At 43.9% G+C, this 13,799-nt stretch overlaps 4 non-coding genes across 4 annotated transcripts; all 4 read left to right on the plus strand.

The window, feature by feature from the left end:
* Positions 1 to 1,847: 1,847 nt before the first annotated feature.
* Positions 1,848 to 2,147, plus strand: LOC146854757 (signal recognition particle RNA). The gene has a single exon (XR_014959233.1).
* A 3,407-nt stretch (positions 2,148 to 5,554) lies between these two features.
* LOC146854758 (signal recognition particle RNA) lies at positions 5,555 to 5,854 on the plus strand. The gene has a single exon (XR_014959234.1).
* A 3,407-nt stretch (positions 5,855 to 9,261) lies between these two features.
* On the plus strand, positions 9,262 to 9,561 carry LOC146854759 (signal recognition particle RNA). Its single transcript, XR_014959235.1, has one exon.
* Positions 9,562 to 12,968: 3,407 nt separating this feature from the next.
* LOC146854760 (signal recognition particle RNA) lies at positions 12,969 to 13,268 on the plus strand. The gene has a single exon (XR_014959147.1).
* Positions 13,269 to 13,799: the final 531 nt, after the last annotated feature.

The raw sequence follows: 13,799 nt of genomic DNA on the forward strand, positions 1-13,799 counted from the left end.
CAACTGTACTTACCAGTAACCCAATTTTCTCCCATAGGAAATCATTGACTGTTTTTCTGTGAAATTTCTTCTAAGTGTCAATTTCTGCAAACTTTAAATATTCTTTAAAAATCGTATAATTTCTGAAAACGTAATTACTTACCTGTTTTGGATAAAGGTCCCAGTACTGAGTCTAGGCACCCAGTACTGGATTACAAAAGTAACGAGAACATACTATACCTGCAACTTGAATTTTCTGCCATAGGGAATCTTAGACTGTTTTCTATTAAATATTTTCTGTCAACTTTTAAAATAGCAAAATATTGTCTAAAAATCATCACAGTAATTAAGTCGACTTTTATCACTTGATTCCAAGTACTGACCCAGGACTGAATCTAGGATCCAGTCCTGGAAATCCAAAAGTAATCCTAAAAGTAATCTGTTGCAAATAACTTGAAACTTCCATTGAGCTCAATGCATTATTGTGTTTAAAATGTTGTTGCCTATTGCAACCACTTGTAACTTTCTACAAAAGTCAATTGCATATTGCAAAAGTATTTATATAAAGCATCTCATTCTGAGAAAGTATATTTTAATACCTATTGTTGGTTCTAAAATAAAACAAGCATATATTTTTAGTAGATAAACCATAGGCCTAGAGTTCAGTTATTGAGTGTGTGAGACCATTTGCTGACTGAGTGTGTGCAACAAATGCTTTACACTGTCCTCTGATACTGCCTTACTGCTCGACCAAGCTACCACTTTAGAGAGTAAGGTTATATCTAACTTTAGCCTCTGCCAAACCTCTGGGGACTGTGGACTCTGTACACCCTGTACCTATTTGGGAACAGTATATACAGAGCCACTTTCTCACACTGCAGTTCTCCAATATAGGTCTGTCAAGATCATTACTCAATCTACCTTGATTTGGCACAGTATAAAATAAGTCAAGAAGTCTCCTATGAAAAGATATGCAAATCTGTTCGAATCACTTTCCCTAGTCAGGGGACCCACTAGCTGGAAGGGGCAGGGAGGACCAAAATAGCTCATCGGTATAGAACACTGCATGAGCAGCTGATTTTGAGGTGGTAGAAGATAGAGTAATCCAACTGGACCTCAATAAACGGTTTCCTAATGTGCAATAGCCCCTGACCACCTCTGACGCAAAAGTGTAATCTCACACCTTTGCAGAATCAGGCATGCTTTCACCTGTTCAAGCTGAACTGACATTGGTCTTCTTGGCCAGCAGGAGTTCCTCTCTTGCAGCTGTTGAGGCTAGAGAACAGAATGACGTGTATTCATTCTTTATGGTAACTCTTCTAGCCCTCCCACTCCATACTACTTTAAAACTTCCGATGTTGCAGACGAGTTCTATCATTGTGACCCATGCTATTTTTCTCAATATTGGCTGGCTCGGCATAACAAGGGATGCCTACAGGACAGCCTAAATTGTGCCGGCAAGCTTCTACAGGGAGTCACTGGCAGATAAAGAGAAACTCAGCCCTAACCTGGCTCTTCTCTCTCACTCTCACTCTCCTTTCCCTTCTGTCCCTCTACCTGTCTCTCACTCTCTAAATACTAGTATTTATGTTGTATTCACTTCCCCGTCACAATCTTTCCGACCCTACTTCCTCTCTCCCTTCAATCAGTTCAACCCTCTTTTTTACTTTAGGAAACTCCACATCTTTTTTAAAGGCCCTTCCCATATTCACACTGCTTCTTGATAAGACATTTTTTTCCTTTCTTTGAAGGATAGTGAAATTGATTTTCTTGAAACATGGTTGGTAAACCATCAATTCATTCCACCTTACTTTATCATTATCCTTACTTATGGAATGCATTTCATCATTAGGACAGCTGCAGTGTTTGCCGGGCAAGGTGGCGTGTGCCTGTTGTCCTAGTTACTTGGGAGGCAGAGGCTTGTGGATTGCTTGAGCTCAGGGGTTCTGGGCTGCACTCAGCTGTGTTGATCAGGTGTCCATGCTGCATTGGGCATCAATATGGTGTTCTAGAGGGAGCTCTAGAATTTCAGGTTGTGTAACGAGAGGTGCACCGACCCAGGCTGGAAACAGAGCAGGCCAAAGCTTCCATGCCCATTGGTAGCAGGACAGCACCTGTGAGCAGTACATGTAAAACAGCCTGAGCAAAATAGTGAGACCTAGCCTCTCTTTTTTTACTCAAATGTGAAAGTTTTGATTTTTACAAGGTGTAATAAATTATTTTCCCAAAACCAAATCTTTGTTTTCCTTTTGATATTTTTCCAGGAAATATGATGAACATTTGAACTGGGCCACGCATTTCAGCATAGCAGACAATTCTCCAGAATTGAGACATATTGCAACAACAAGCTAGCAGGCGGAGAGGACTGAAAACTCAGTGCAACCTAGAATAAATGGCTGTGTGATTTTCAGCAAGGATGACTCAAATGCATTCTTCCTTTTAGAGCACCTGTAGGATTAAACTGATCTGTCAAGTACAAAAGCATCCTTCATAGAGCAACTTAGAAATGCGCTTGCTGGCCCTTCTGCTGCATTTCTACGTCCAGCTCTAATTCATTTTTTGATTAGCCCTCATTCTTTTCATATGTGAATGAGAAGGAGAAATTACAGGGCCCTTCACTCTTTGAGCGAAACATGAAAAGACTGAGGGCTGTGCAACTCCCAAACGTTGGAGCCTCTGGCCTGTCGACCCTCGAACCTGCTCCTGCTCCAACCCGGCATCTCTTGTGGCCAGCAACCTCACAAACCCTGGAGGACCTGGCTACCTTTTGACTCTAAACCCCTGGGACTCCCATGAGTAGAGGCTCTACTCAAATCTACTTCTAATCCCTGGCAGCAGCCCGGAACCGCGAACCCTTCACACTCTGCACCCACCAAGCCTGGCCTGTGCCAGAGTGAACAAAGACCACAAGGACGACCCCACGGCGACTGTGACCCCGAGTCCGGCACCCAAGGACCTCCCTCGACACTCCTGAAGAAGCCTGCAGCCTCAGAACCAGGTGCCCCCCCAACCGCGATCAACAGAGGGTAAGATTTCCCGACACCAAAAGATACCCCTGCACCCGGCGCTCCGCGGCCCCCTGTGCCCAATCCCGGGGTACCTACCTATCCTCCAACTACCCAACTTACCTCTCGAAGTGGTGGTGGCACCTGAAGAATCTTCGTCCCCGAGCTTGCAGTCTTTTTCTAAACCAGAGATTTCCCATTCAAATCAATTGAGCGCCCGAATGCTCAAAAGCACCCTGCACCCAGCCGTCCGAGTGGCCCTGGCAGTGCAACCTCTACATCTATCTACTTCCCCACTTGCCCTGGAAAAGTGACCAGGAGCCCAGCTCCCACAGCCACGTGGCCTGCTAGTCAGCAGCCACCAACCAAGGCCCCCCTACCTCTCATAGGATAACATTGGGCCTAACTCTCTTTGCACTCGGCCGCCCTTGTGCCGCTGAGGGTGAACCAACTGTACCTACCTGACCCTGGGAGACGCCTGAGTCTATGCCCAGAACCTTAACTCTGCCAGTCGAGTACTTACCTTTAAACCGATAACTCAATCTTCTCCATAGGGTAACATTGACTGGTTTTTCCTGAAATTTCTTCCAAGTGTGGACTTTTCAAAACTTAAAATATTCACCAAAAATCAGCCGAGTAACGAAAACGAAAATACTCACCTGCTATTAGGTGAGCTCCCAGTGCTGGATCTTGGTGCCCAGCACTGACTCTGAAAAATACTTACAACTGTACTTACCAGTAACCCAATTTTCTCCCATAGGAAATCATTGACTGTTTTTCTGTGAAATTTCTTCTAAGTGTCAATTTCTGCAAACTTTAAATATTCTTTAAAAATCGTATAATTTCTGAAAACGTAATTACTTACCTGTTTTGGATAAAGGTCCCAGTACTGAGTCTAGGCACCCAGTACTGGATTACAAAAGTAACGAGAACATACTATACCTGCAACTTGAATTTTCTGCCATAGGGAATCTTAGACTGTTTTCTATTAAATATTTTCTGTCAACTTTTAAAATAGCAAAATATTGTCTAAAAATCATCACAGTAATTAAGTCGACTTTTATCACTTGATTCCAAGTACTGACCCAGGACTGAATCTAGGATCCAGTCCTGGAAATCCAAAAGTAATCCTGAAAGTAATCTGTTGCAAATAACTTGAAACTTCCATTAAGCTCAATGCATTATTGTGTTTAAAATGTTGTTGCCTATTGCAACCACTTGTAACTTTCTACAAAAGTCAATTGCATATTGCAAAAGTATTTATATAAAGCATCTCATTCTGAGAAAGTATATTTTAATACCTATTGTTGGTTCTAAAATAAAACAAGCATATATTTTTTGTAGATAAACCATAGGCCTAGAGTTCAGTTATTGAGTGTGTGAGACCATTTGCTGACTGAGTGTGTGCAACAAATGCTTTACACTGTCCTCTGATACTGCCTTACTGCTCGACCAAGCTACCACTTTAGAGAGTAAGGTTATATCTAACTTTAGCCTCTGCCAAACCTCTGGGGACTGTGGACTCTGTACACCCTGTACCTATTTGGGAACAGTATATACAGAGCCACTTTCTCACACTGCAGTTCTCCAATATAGGTCTGTCAAGATCATTACTCAATCTACCTTGATTTGGCACAGTATAAAATAAGTCAAGAAGTCTCCTATGAAAAGATATGCAAATCTGTTCGAATCACTTTCCCTAGTCAGGGGACCCACTAGCTGGAAGGGGCAGGGAGGACCAAAATAGCTCATCGGTATAGAACACTGCATGAGCAGCTGATTTTGAGGTGGTAGAAGATAGAGTAATCCAACTGGACCTCAATAAACGGTTTCCTAATGTGCAATAGCCCCTGACCACCTCTGACGCAAAAGTGTAATCTCACACCTTTGCAGAATCAGGCATGCTTTCACCTGTTCAAGCTGAACTGACATTGGTCTTCTTGGCCAGCAGGAGTTCCTCTCTTGCAGCTGTTGAGGCTAGAGAACAGAATGACGTGTATTCATTCTTTATGGTAACTCTTCTAGCCCTCCCACTCCATACTACTTTAAAACTTCCGATGTTGCAGACGAGTTCTATCATTGTGACCCATGCTATTTTTCTCAATATTGGCTGGCTCGGCATAACAAGGGATGCCTACAGGACAGCCTAAATTGTGCCGGCAAGCTTCTACAGGGAGTCACTGGCAGATAAAGAGAAACTCAGCCCTAACCTGGCTCTTCTCTCTCACTCTCACTCTCCTTTCCCTTCTGTCCCTCTACCTGTCTCTCACTCTCTAAATACTAGTATTTATGTTGTATTCACTTCCCCGTCACAATCTTTCCGACCCTACTTCCTCTCTCCCTTCAATCAGTTCAACCCTCTTTTTTACTTTAGGAAACTCCACATCTTTTTTAAAGGCCCTTCCCATATTCACACTGCTTCTTGATAAGACATTTTTTTCCTTTCTTTGAAGGATAGTGAAATTGATTTTCTTGAAACATGGTTGGTAAACCATCAATTCATTCCACCTTACTTTATCATTATCCTTACTTATGGAATGCATTTCATCATTAGGACAGCTGCAGTGTTTGCCGGGCAAGGTGGCGTGTGCCTGTTGTCCTAGTTACTTGGGAGGCAGAGGCTTGTGGATTGCTTGAGCTCAGGGGTTCTGGGCTGCACTCAGCTGTGTTGATCAGGTGTCCATGCTGCATTGGGCATCAATATGGTGTTCTAGAGGGAGCTCTAGAATTTCAGGTTGTGTAACGAGAGGTGCACCGACCCAGGCTGGAAACAGAGCAGGCCAAAGCTTCCATGCCCATTGGTAGCAGGACAGCACCTGTGAGCAGTACATGTAAAACAGCCTGAGCAAAATAGTGAGACCTAGCCTCTCTTTTTTTACTCAAATGTGAAAGTTTTGATTTTTACAAGGTGTAATAAATTATTTTCCCAAAACCAAATCTTTGTTTTCCTTTTGATATTTTTCCAGGAAATATGATGAACATTTGAACTGGGCCACGCATTTCAGCATAGCAGACAATTCTCCAGAATTGAGACATATTGCAACAACAAGCTAGCAGGCGGAGAGGACTGAAAACTCAGTGCAACCTAGAATAAATGGCTGTGTGATTTTCAGCAAGGATGACTCAAATGCATTCTTCCTTTTAGAGCACCTGTAGGATTAAACTGATCTGTCAAGTACAAAAGCATCCTTCATAGAGCAACTTAGAAATGCGCTTGCTGGCCCTTCTGCTGCATTTCTACGTCCAGCTCTAATTCATTTTTTGATTAGCCCTCATTCTTTTCATATGTGAATGAGAAGGAGAAATTACAGGGCCCTTCACTCTTTGAGCGAAACATGAAAAGACTGAGGGCTGTGCAACTCCCAAACGTTGGAGCCTCTGGCCTGTCGACCCTCGAACCTGCTCCTGCTCCAACCCGGCATCTCTTGTGGCCAGCAACCTCACAAACCCTGGAGGACCTGGCTACCTTTTGACTCTAAACCCCTGGGACTCCCATGAGTAGAGGCTCTACTCAAATCTACTTCTAATCCCTGGCAGCAGCCCGGAACCGCGAACCCTTCACACTCTGCACCCACCAAGCCTGGCCTGTGCCAGAGTGAACAAAGACCACAAGGACGACCCCACGGCGACTGTGACCCCGAGTCCGGCACCCAAGGACCTCCCTCGACACTCCTGAAGAAGCCTGCAGCCTCAGAACCAGGTGCCCCCCCAACCGCGATCAACAGAGGGTAAGATTTCCCGACACCAAAAGATACCCCTGCACCCGGCGCTCCGCGGCCCCCTGTGCCCAATCCCGGGGTACCTACCTATCCTCCAACTACCCAACTTACCTCTCGAAGTGGTGGTGGCACCTGAAGAATCTTCGTCCCCGAGCTTGCAGTCTTTTTCTAAACCAGAGATTTCCCATTCAAATCAATTGAGCGCCCGAATGCTCAAAAGCACCCTGCACCCAGCCGTCCGAGTGGCCCTGGCAGTGCAACCTCTACATCTATCTACTTCCCCACTTGCCCTGGAAAAGTGACCAGGAGCCCAGCTCCCACAGCCACGTGGCCTGCTAGTCAGCAGCCACCAACCAAGGCCCCCCTACCTCTCATAGGATAACATTGGGCCTAACTCTCTTTGCACTCGGCCGCCCTTGTGCCGCTGAGGGTGAACCAACTGTACCTACCTGACCCTGGGAGACGCCTGAGTCTATGCCCAGAACCTTAACTCTGCCAGTCGAGTACTTACCTTTAAACCGATAACTCAATCTTCTCCATAGGGTAACATTGACTGGTTTTTCCTGAAATTTCTTCCAAGTGTGGACTTTTCAAAACTTAAAATATTCACCAAAAATCAGCCGAGTAACGAAAACGAAAATACTCACCTGCTATTAGGTGAGCTCCCAGTGCTGGATCTTGGTGCCCAGCACTGACTCTGAAAAATACTTACAACTGTACTTACCAGTAACCCAATTTTCTCCCATAGGAAATCATTGACTGTTTTTCTGTGAAATTTCTTCTAAGTGTCAATTTCTGCAAACTTTAAATATTCTTTAAAAATCGTATAATTTCTGAAAACGTAATTACTTACCTGTTTTGGATAAAGGTCCCAGTACTGAGTCTAGGCACCCAGTACTGGATTACAAAAGTAACGAGAACATACTATACCTGCAACTTGAATTTTCTGCCATAGGGAATCTTAGACTGTTTTCTATTAAATATTTTCTGTCAACTTTTAAAATAGCAAAATATTGTCTAAAAATCATCACAGTAATTAAGTCGACTTTTATCACTTGATTCCAAGTACTGACCCAGGACTGAATCTAGGATCCAGTCCTGGAAATCCAAAAGTAATCCTGAAAGTAATCTGTTGCAAATAACTTGAAACTTCCATTAAGCTCAATGCATTATTGTGTTTAAAATGTTGTTGCCTATTGCAACCACTTGTAACTTTCTACAAAAGTCAATTGCATATTGCAAAAGTATTTATATAAAGCATCTCATTCTGAGAAAGTATATTTTAATACCTATTGTTGGTTCTAAAATAAAACAAGCATATATTTTTTGTAGATAAACCATAGGCCTAGAGTTCAGTTATTGAGTGTGTGAGACCATTTGCTGACTGAGTGTGTGCAACAAATGCTTTACACTGTCCTCTGATACTGCCTTACTGCTCGACCAAGCTACCACTTTAGAGAGTAAGGTTATATCTAACTTTAGCCTCTGCCAAACCTCTGGGGACTGTGGACTCTGTACACCCTGTACCTATTTGGGAACAGTATATACAGAGCCACTTTCTCACACTGCAGTTCTCCAATATAGGTCTGTCAAGATCATTACTCAATCTACCTTGATTTGGCACAGTATAAAATAAGTCAAGAAGTCTCCTATGAAAAGATATGCAAATCTGTTCGAATCACTTTCCCTAGTCAGGGGACCCACTAGCTGGAAGGGGCAGGGAGGACCAAAATAGCTCATCGGTATAGAACACTGCATGAGCAGCTGATTTTGAGGTGGTAGAAGATAGAGTAATCCAACTGGACCTCAATAAACGGTTTCCTAATGTGCAATAGCCCCTGACCACCTCTGACGCAAAAGTGTAATCTCATACCTTTGCAGAATCAGGCATGCTTTCACCTGTTCAAGCTGAACTGACATTGGTTTTCTTGGCCAGCAGGAGTTCCTCTCTTGCAGCTGTTGAGGCTAGAGAACAGAATGACGTGTATTCATTCTTTATGGTAACTCTTCTAGCCCTCCCACTCCATACTACTTTAAAACTTCCGATGTTGCAGACGAGTTCTATCATTGTGACCCATGCTATTTTTCTCAATATTGGCTGGCTCGGCATAACAAGGGATGCCTACAGGACAGCCTAAATTGTGCCGGCAAGCTTCTACAGGGAGTCACTGGCAGATAAAGAGAAACTCAGCCCTAACCTGGCTCTTCTCTCTCACTCTCACTCTCCTTTCCCTTCTGTCCCTCTACCTGTCTCTCACTCTCTAAATACTAGTATTTATGTTGTATTCACTTCCCCGTCACAATCTTTCCGACCCTACTTCCTCTCTCCCTTCAATCAGTTCAACCCTCTTTTTTACTTTAGGAAACTCCACATCTTTTTTAAAGGCCCTTCCCATATTCACACTGCTTCTTGATAAGACATTTTTTTCCTTTCTTTGAAGGATAGTGAAATTGATTTTCTTGAAACATGGTTGGTAAACCATCAATTCATTCCACCTTACTTTATCATTATCCTTACTTATGGAATGCATTTCATCATTAGGACAGCTGCAGTGTTTGCCGGGCAAGGTGGCGTGTGCCTGTTGTCCTAGTTACTTGGGAGGCAGAGGCTTGTGGATTGCTTGAGCTCAGGGGTTCTGGGCTGCACTCAGCTGTGTTGATCAGGTGTCCATGCTGCATTGGGCATCAATATGGTGTTCTAGAGGGAGCTCTAGAATTTCAGGTTGTGTAACGAGAGGTGCACCGACCCAGGCTGGAAACAGAGCAGGCCAAAGCTTCCATGCCCATTGGTAGCAGGACAGCACCTGTGAGCAGTACATGTAAAACAGCCTGAGCAAAATAGTGAGACCTAGCCTCTCTTTTTTGACTCAAATGTGAAAGTTTTGATTTTTACAAGGTGTAATAAATTATTTTCCCAAAACCAAATCTTTGTTTTCCTTTTGATATTTTTCCAGGAAATATGATGAACATTTGAACTGGGCCACGCATTTCAGCATAGCAGACAATTCTCCAGAATTGAGACATATTGCAACAACAAGCTAGCAGGCGGAGAGGACTGAAAACTCAGTGCAACCTAGAATAAATGGCTGTGTGATTTTCAGCAAGGATGACTCAAATGCATTCTTCCTTTTAGAGCACCTGTAGGATTAAACTGATCTGTCAAGTACAAAAGCATCCTTCATAGAGCAACTTAGAAATGCGCTTGCTGGCCCTTCTGCTGCATTTCTACGTCCAGCTCTAATTCATTTTTTGATTAGCCCTCATTCTTTTCATATGTGAATGAGAAGGAGAAATTACAGGGCCCTTCACTCTTTGAGCGAAACATGAAAAGACTGAGGGCTGTGCAACTCCCAAACGTTGGAGCCTCTGGCCTGTCGACCCTCGAACCTGCTCCTGCTCCAACCCGGCATCTCTTGTGGCCAGCAACCTCACAAACCCTGGAGGACCTGGCTACCTTTTGACTCTAAACCCCTGGGACTCCCATGAGTAGAGGCTCTACTCAAATCTACTTCTAATCCCTGGCAGCAGCCCGGAACCGCGAACCCTTCACACTCTGCACCCACCAAGCCTGGCCTGTGCCAGAGTGAACAAAGACCACAAGGACGACCCCACGGCGACTGTGACCCCGAGTCCGGCACCCAAGGACCTCCCTCGACACTCCTGAAGAAGCCTGCAGCCTCAGAACCAGGTGCCCCCCCAACCGCGATCAACAGAGGGTAAGATTTCCCGACACCAAAAGGTACCCCTGCACCCGGCGCTCCGCGGCCCCCTGTGCCCAATCCCGGGGTACCTACCTATCCTCCAACTACCCAACTTACCTCTCGAAGTGGTGGTGGCACCTGAAGAATCTTCGTCCCCGAGCTTGCAGTCTTTTTCTAAACCAGAGATTTCCCATTCAAATCAATTGAGCGCCCGAATGCTCAAAAGCACCCTGCACCCAGCCGTCCGAGTGGCCCTGGCAGTGCAACCTCTACATCTATCTACTTCCCCACTTGCCCTGGAAAAGTGACCAGGAGCCCAGCTCCCACAGCCACGTGGCCTGCTAGTCAGCAGCCACCAACCAAGGCCCCCCTACCTCTCATAGGATAACATTGGGCCTAACTCTCTCTGCACCCGGCCGCCCTTGTGCCGCTGAGGGTGAACCAACTGTACCTACCTGACCCTGGGAGACGCCTGAGTCTATGCCCAGAACCTTAACTCTGCCAGTCGAGTACTTACCTTTAAACCGATAACTCAATCTTCTCCGTAGGGTAACATTGACTGGTTTTTCCTGAAATTTCTTCCAAGTGTGGACTTTTCAAAACTTAAAATATTCACCAAAAATCAGCTGAGTAACGAAAACGAAAATACTCACCTGCTATTAGGTGAGCTCCCAGTGCTGGATCTTGGTGCCCAGCACTGACTCTGAAAAATACTTACAACTGTACTTACCAGTAACCCAATTTTCTCCCATAGGAAATCATTGACTGTTTTTCTGTGAAATTTCTTCTAAGTGTCAATTTCTGCAAACTTTAAATATTCTTTAAAAATCGTATAATTTCTGAAAACGTAATTACTTACCTGTTTTGGATAAAGGTCCCAGTACTGAGTCTAGGCACCCAGTACTGGATTACAAAAGTAACGAGAACATACTATACCTGCAACTTGAATTTTCTGCCATAGGGAATCTTAGACTGTTTTCTATTAAATATTTTCTGTCAACTTTTAAAATAGCAAAATATTGTCTAAAAATCATCACAGTAATTAAGTCGACTGTTATCACTTGATTCCAAGTACTGACCCAGGACTGAATCTAGGATCCAGTCCTGGAAATCCAATAGTAATCCTAAAAGTAATCTGTTGCAAATAACTTGAAACTTCCATTGAGCTCAATGCATTATTGTGTTTAAAATGTTGTTGCCTATTGCAACCACTTGTAACTTTCTACAAAAGTCAATTGCATATTGCAAAAGTATTTATATAAAGCATCTCATTCTGAGAAAGTATATTTTAATACCTATTGTTGGTTCTAAAATAAAACAAGCATATATTTTTTGTAGATAAACCATAGGCCTAGAGTTCAGTTATTGAGTGTGTGAGACCATTTGCTGACTGAGTGTGTGCAACAAATGCTTTACACTGTCCTCTGATACTGCCTTACTGCTCGACCAAGCTACCACTTTAGAGAGTAAGGTTATATCTAACTTTAGCCTCTGCCAAACCTCTGGGGACTGTGGACTCTGTACACCCTGTACCTATTTGGGAACAGTATATACAGAGCCACTTTCTCACACTGCAGTTCTCCAATATAGGTCTGTCAAGATCATTACTCAATCTACCTTGATTTGGCACAGTATAAAATAAGTAAAGAAGTCTCCTATGAAAAGATATGCAAATCTGTTCGAATCACTTTCCCTAGTCAGGGGACCCACTAGCTGGAAGGGGCAGGGAGGACCAAAATAGCTCATCGGTATAGAACACTGCATGAGCAGCTGATTTTGAGGTGGTAGAAGATAGAGTAATCCAACTGGACCTCAATAAACGGTTTCCTAATGTGCAATAGCCCCTGACCACCTCTGACGCAAAAGTGTAATCTCATACCTTTGCAGAATCAGGCATGCTTTCACCTGTTCAAGCTCAACTGACATTGGTCTTCTTGGCCAGCAGGAGTTCCTCTCTTGCAGCTGTTGAGGCTAGAGAACAGAATGACGTGTATTCATTCTTTATGGTAACTCTTCTAGCCCTCCCACTCCATACTACTTTAAAACTTCCGATGTTGCAGACGAGTTCCATCATTGTGACCCATGCTATTTTTCTCAATATTGGCTGGCTCGGCATAACAAGGGATGCCTACAGGACAGCCTAAATTGTGCCGGCAAGCTTCTACAGGGAGTCACTGGCAGATAAAGAGAAACTCAGCCCTAACCTGGCTCTTCTCTCTCACTCTCACTCTCCTTTCCCTTCTGTCCCTCTACCTGTCTCTCACTCTCTAAATACTAGTATTTATGTTGTATTCACTTCCCCGTCACAATCTTTCCGACCCTACTTCCTCTCTCCCTTCAATCAGTTCAACCCTCTTTTTTACTTTAGGAAACTCCACATCTTTTTTAAAGGCCCTTCCCATATTCACACTGCTTCTTGATAAGACATTTTTTTCCTTTCTTTGAAGGATAGTGAAATTGATTTTCTTGAAACATGGTTGGTAAACCATCAATTCATTCCACCTTACTTTATCATTATCCTTACTTATGGAATGCATTTCATCATTAGGACAGCTGCAGTGTTTGCCGGGCAAGGTGGTGTGTGCCTGTTGTCCTAGTTACTTGGGAGGCAGAGGCTTGTGGATTGCTTGAGCTCAGGGGTTCTGGGCTGCACTCAGCTGTGTTGATCAGGTGTCCATGCTGCATTGGGCATCAATATGGTGTTCTAGAGGGAGCTCTAGAATTTCAGGTTGTGTAACGAGAGGTGCACCGACCCAGGCTGGAAACAGAGCAGGCCAAAGCTTCCATGCCCATTGGTAGCAGGACAGCACCTGTGAGCAGTACGTGTAAAACAGCCTGAGCAAAATAGTGAGACCTAGCCTCTCTTTTTTGACTCAAATGTGAAAGTTTTGATTTTTACAAGGTGTAATAAATTATTTTCCCAAAACCAAATCTTTGTTTTCCTTTTGATATTTTTCCAGGAAATATGATGAACATTTGAACTGGGCCACGCATTTCAGCATAGCAGACAATTCTCCAGAATTGAGACATATTGCAACAACAAGCTAGCAGGCGGAGAGGACTGAAAACTCAGTGCAACCTAGAATAAATGGCTGTGTGATTTTCAGCAAGGATGACTCAAATGCATTCTTCCTTTTAGAGCACCTGTAGGATTAAACTGATCTGTCAAGTACAAAAGCATCCTTCATAGAGCAACTTAGAAATGCGCTTGCTGGCCCTTCTGCTGCATTTCTACGTCCAGCTCTAATTCATTTTTTGATTAGCCCTCATTCTTTTCATATGTGAATGAGAAGGAGAAATTACAGGGCCCTTCACTCTTTGAGCGAAATATGAAAAGACTGAGGGCTGTGCAACTCCCAAACGTTGGAGCCTCTGGCCTGTCGACCCTCGAACCT

This window comes from Triturus cristatus, chromosome 4_1 (genome assembly GCF_964204655.1).
Source record: "Triturus cristatus chromosome 4_1, aTriCri1.1, whole genome shotgun sequence".
NCBI classification, from domain to species: Eukaryota; Metazoa; Chordata; class Amphibia; order Caudata; family Salamandridae; genus Triturus; species Triturus cristatus.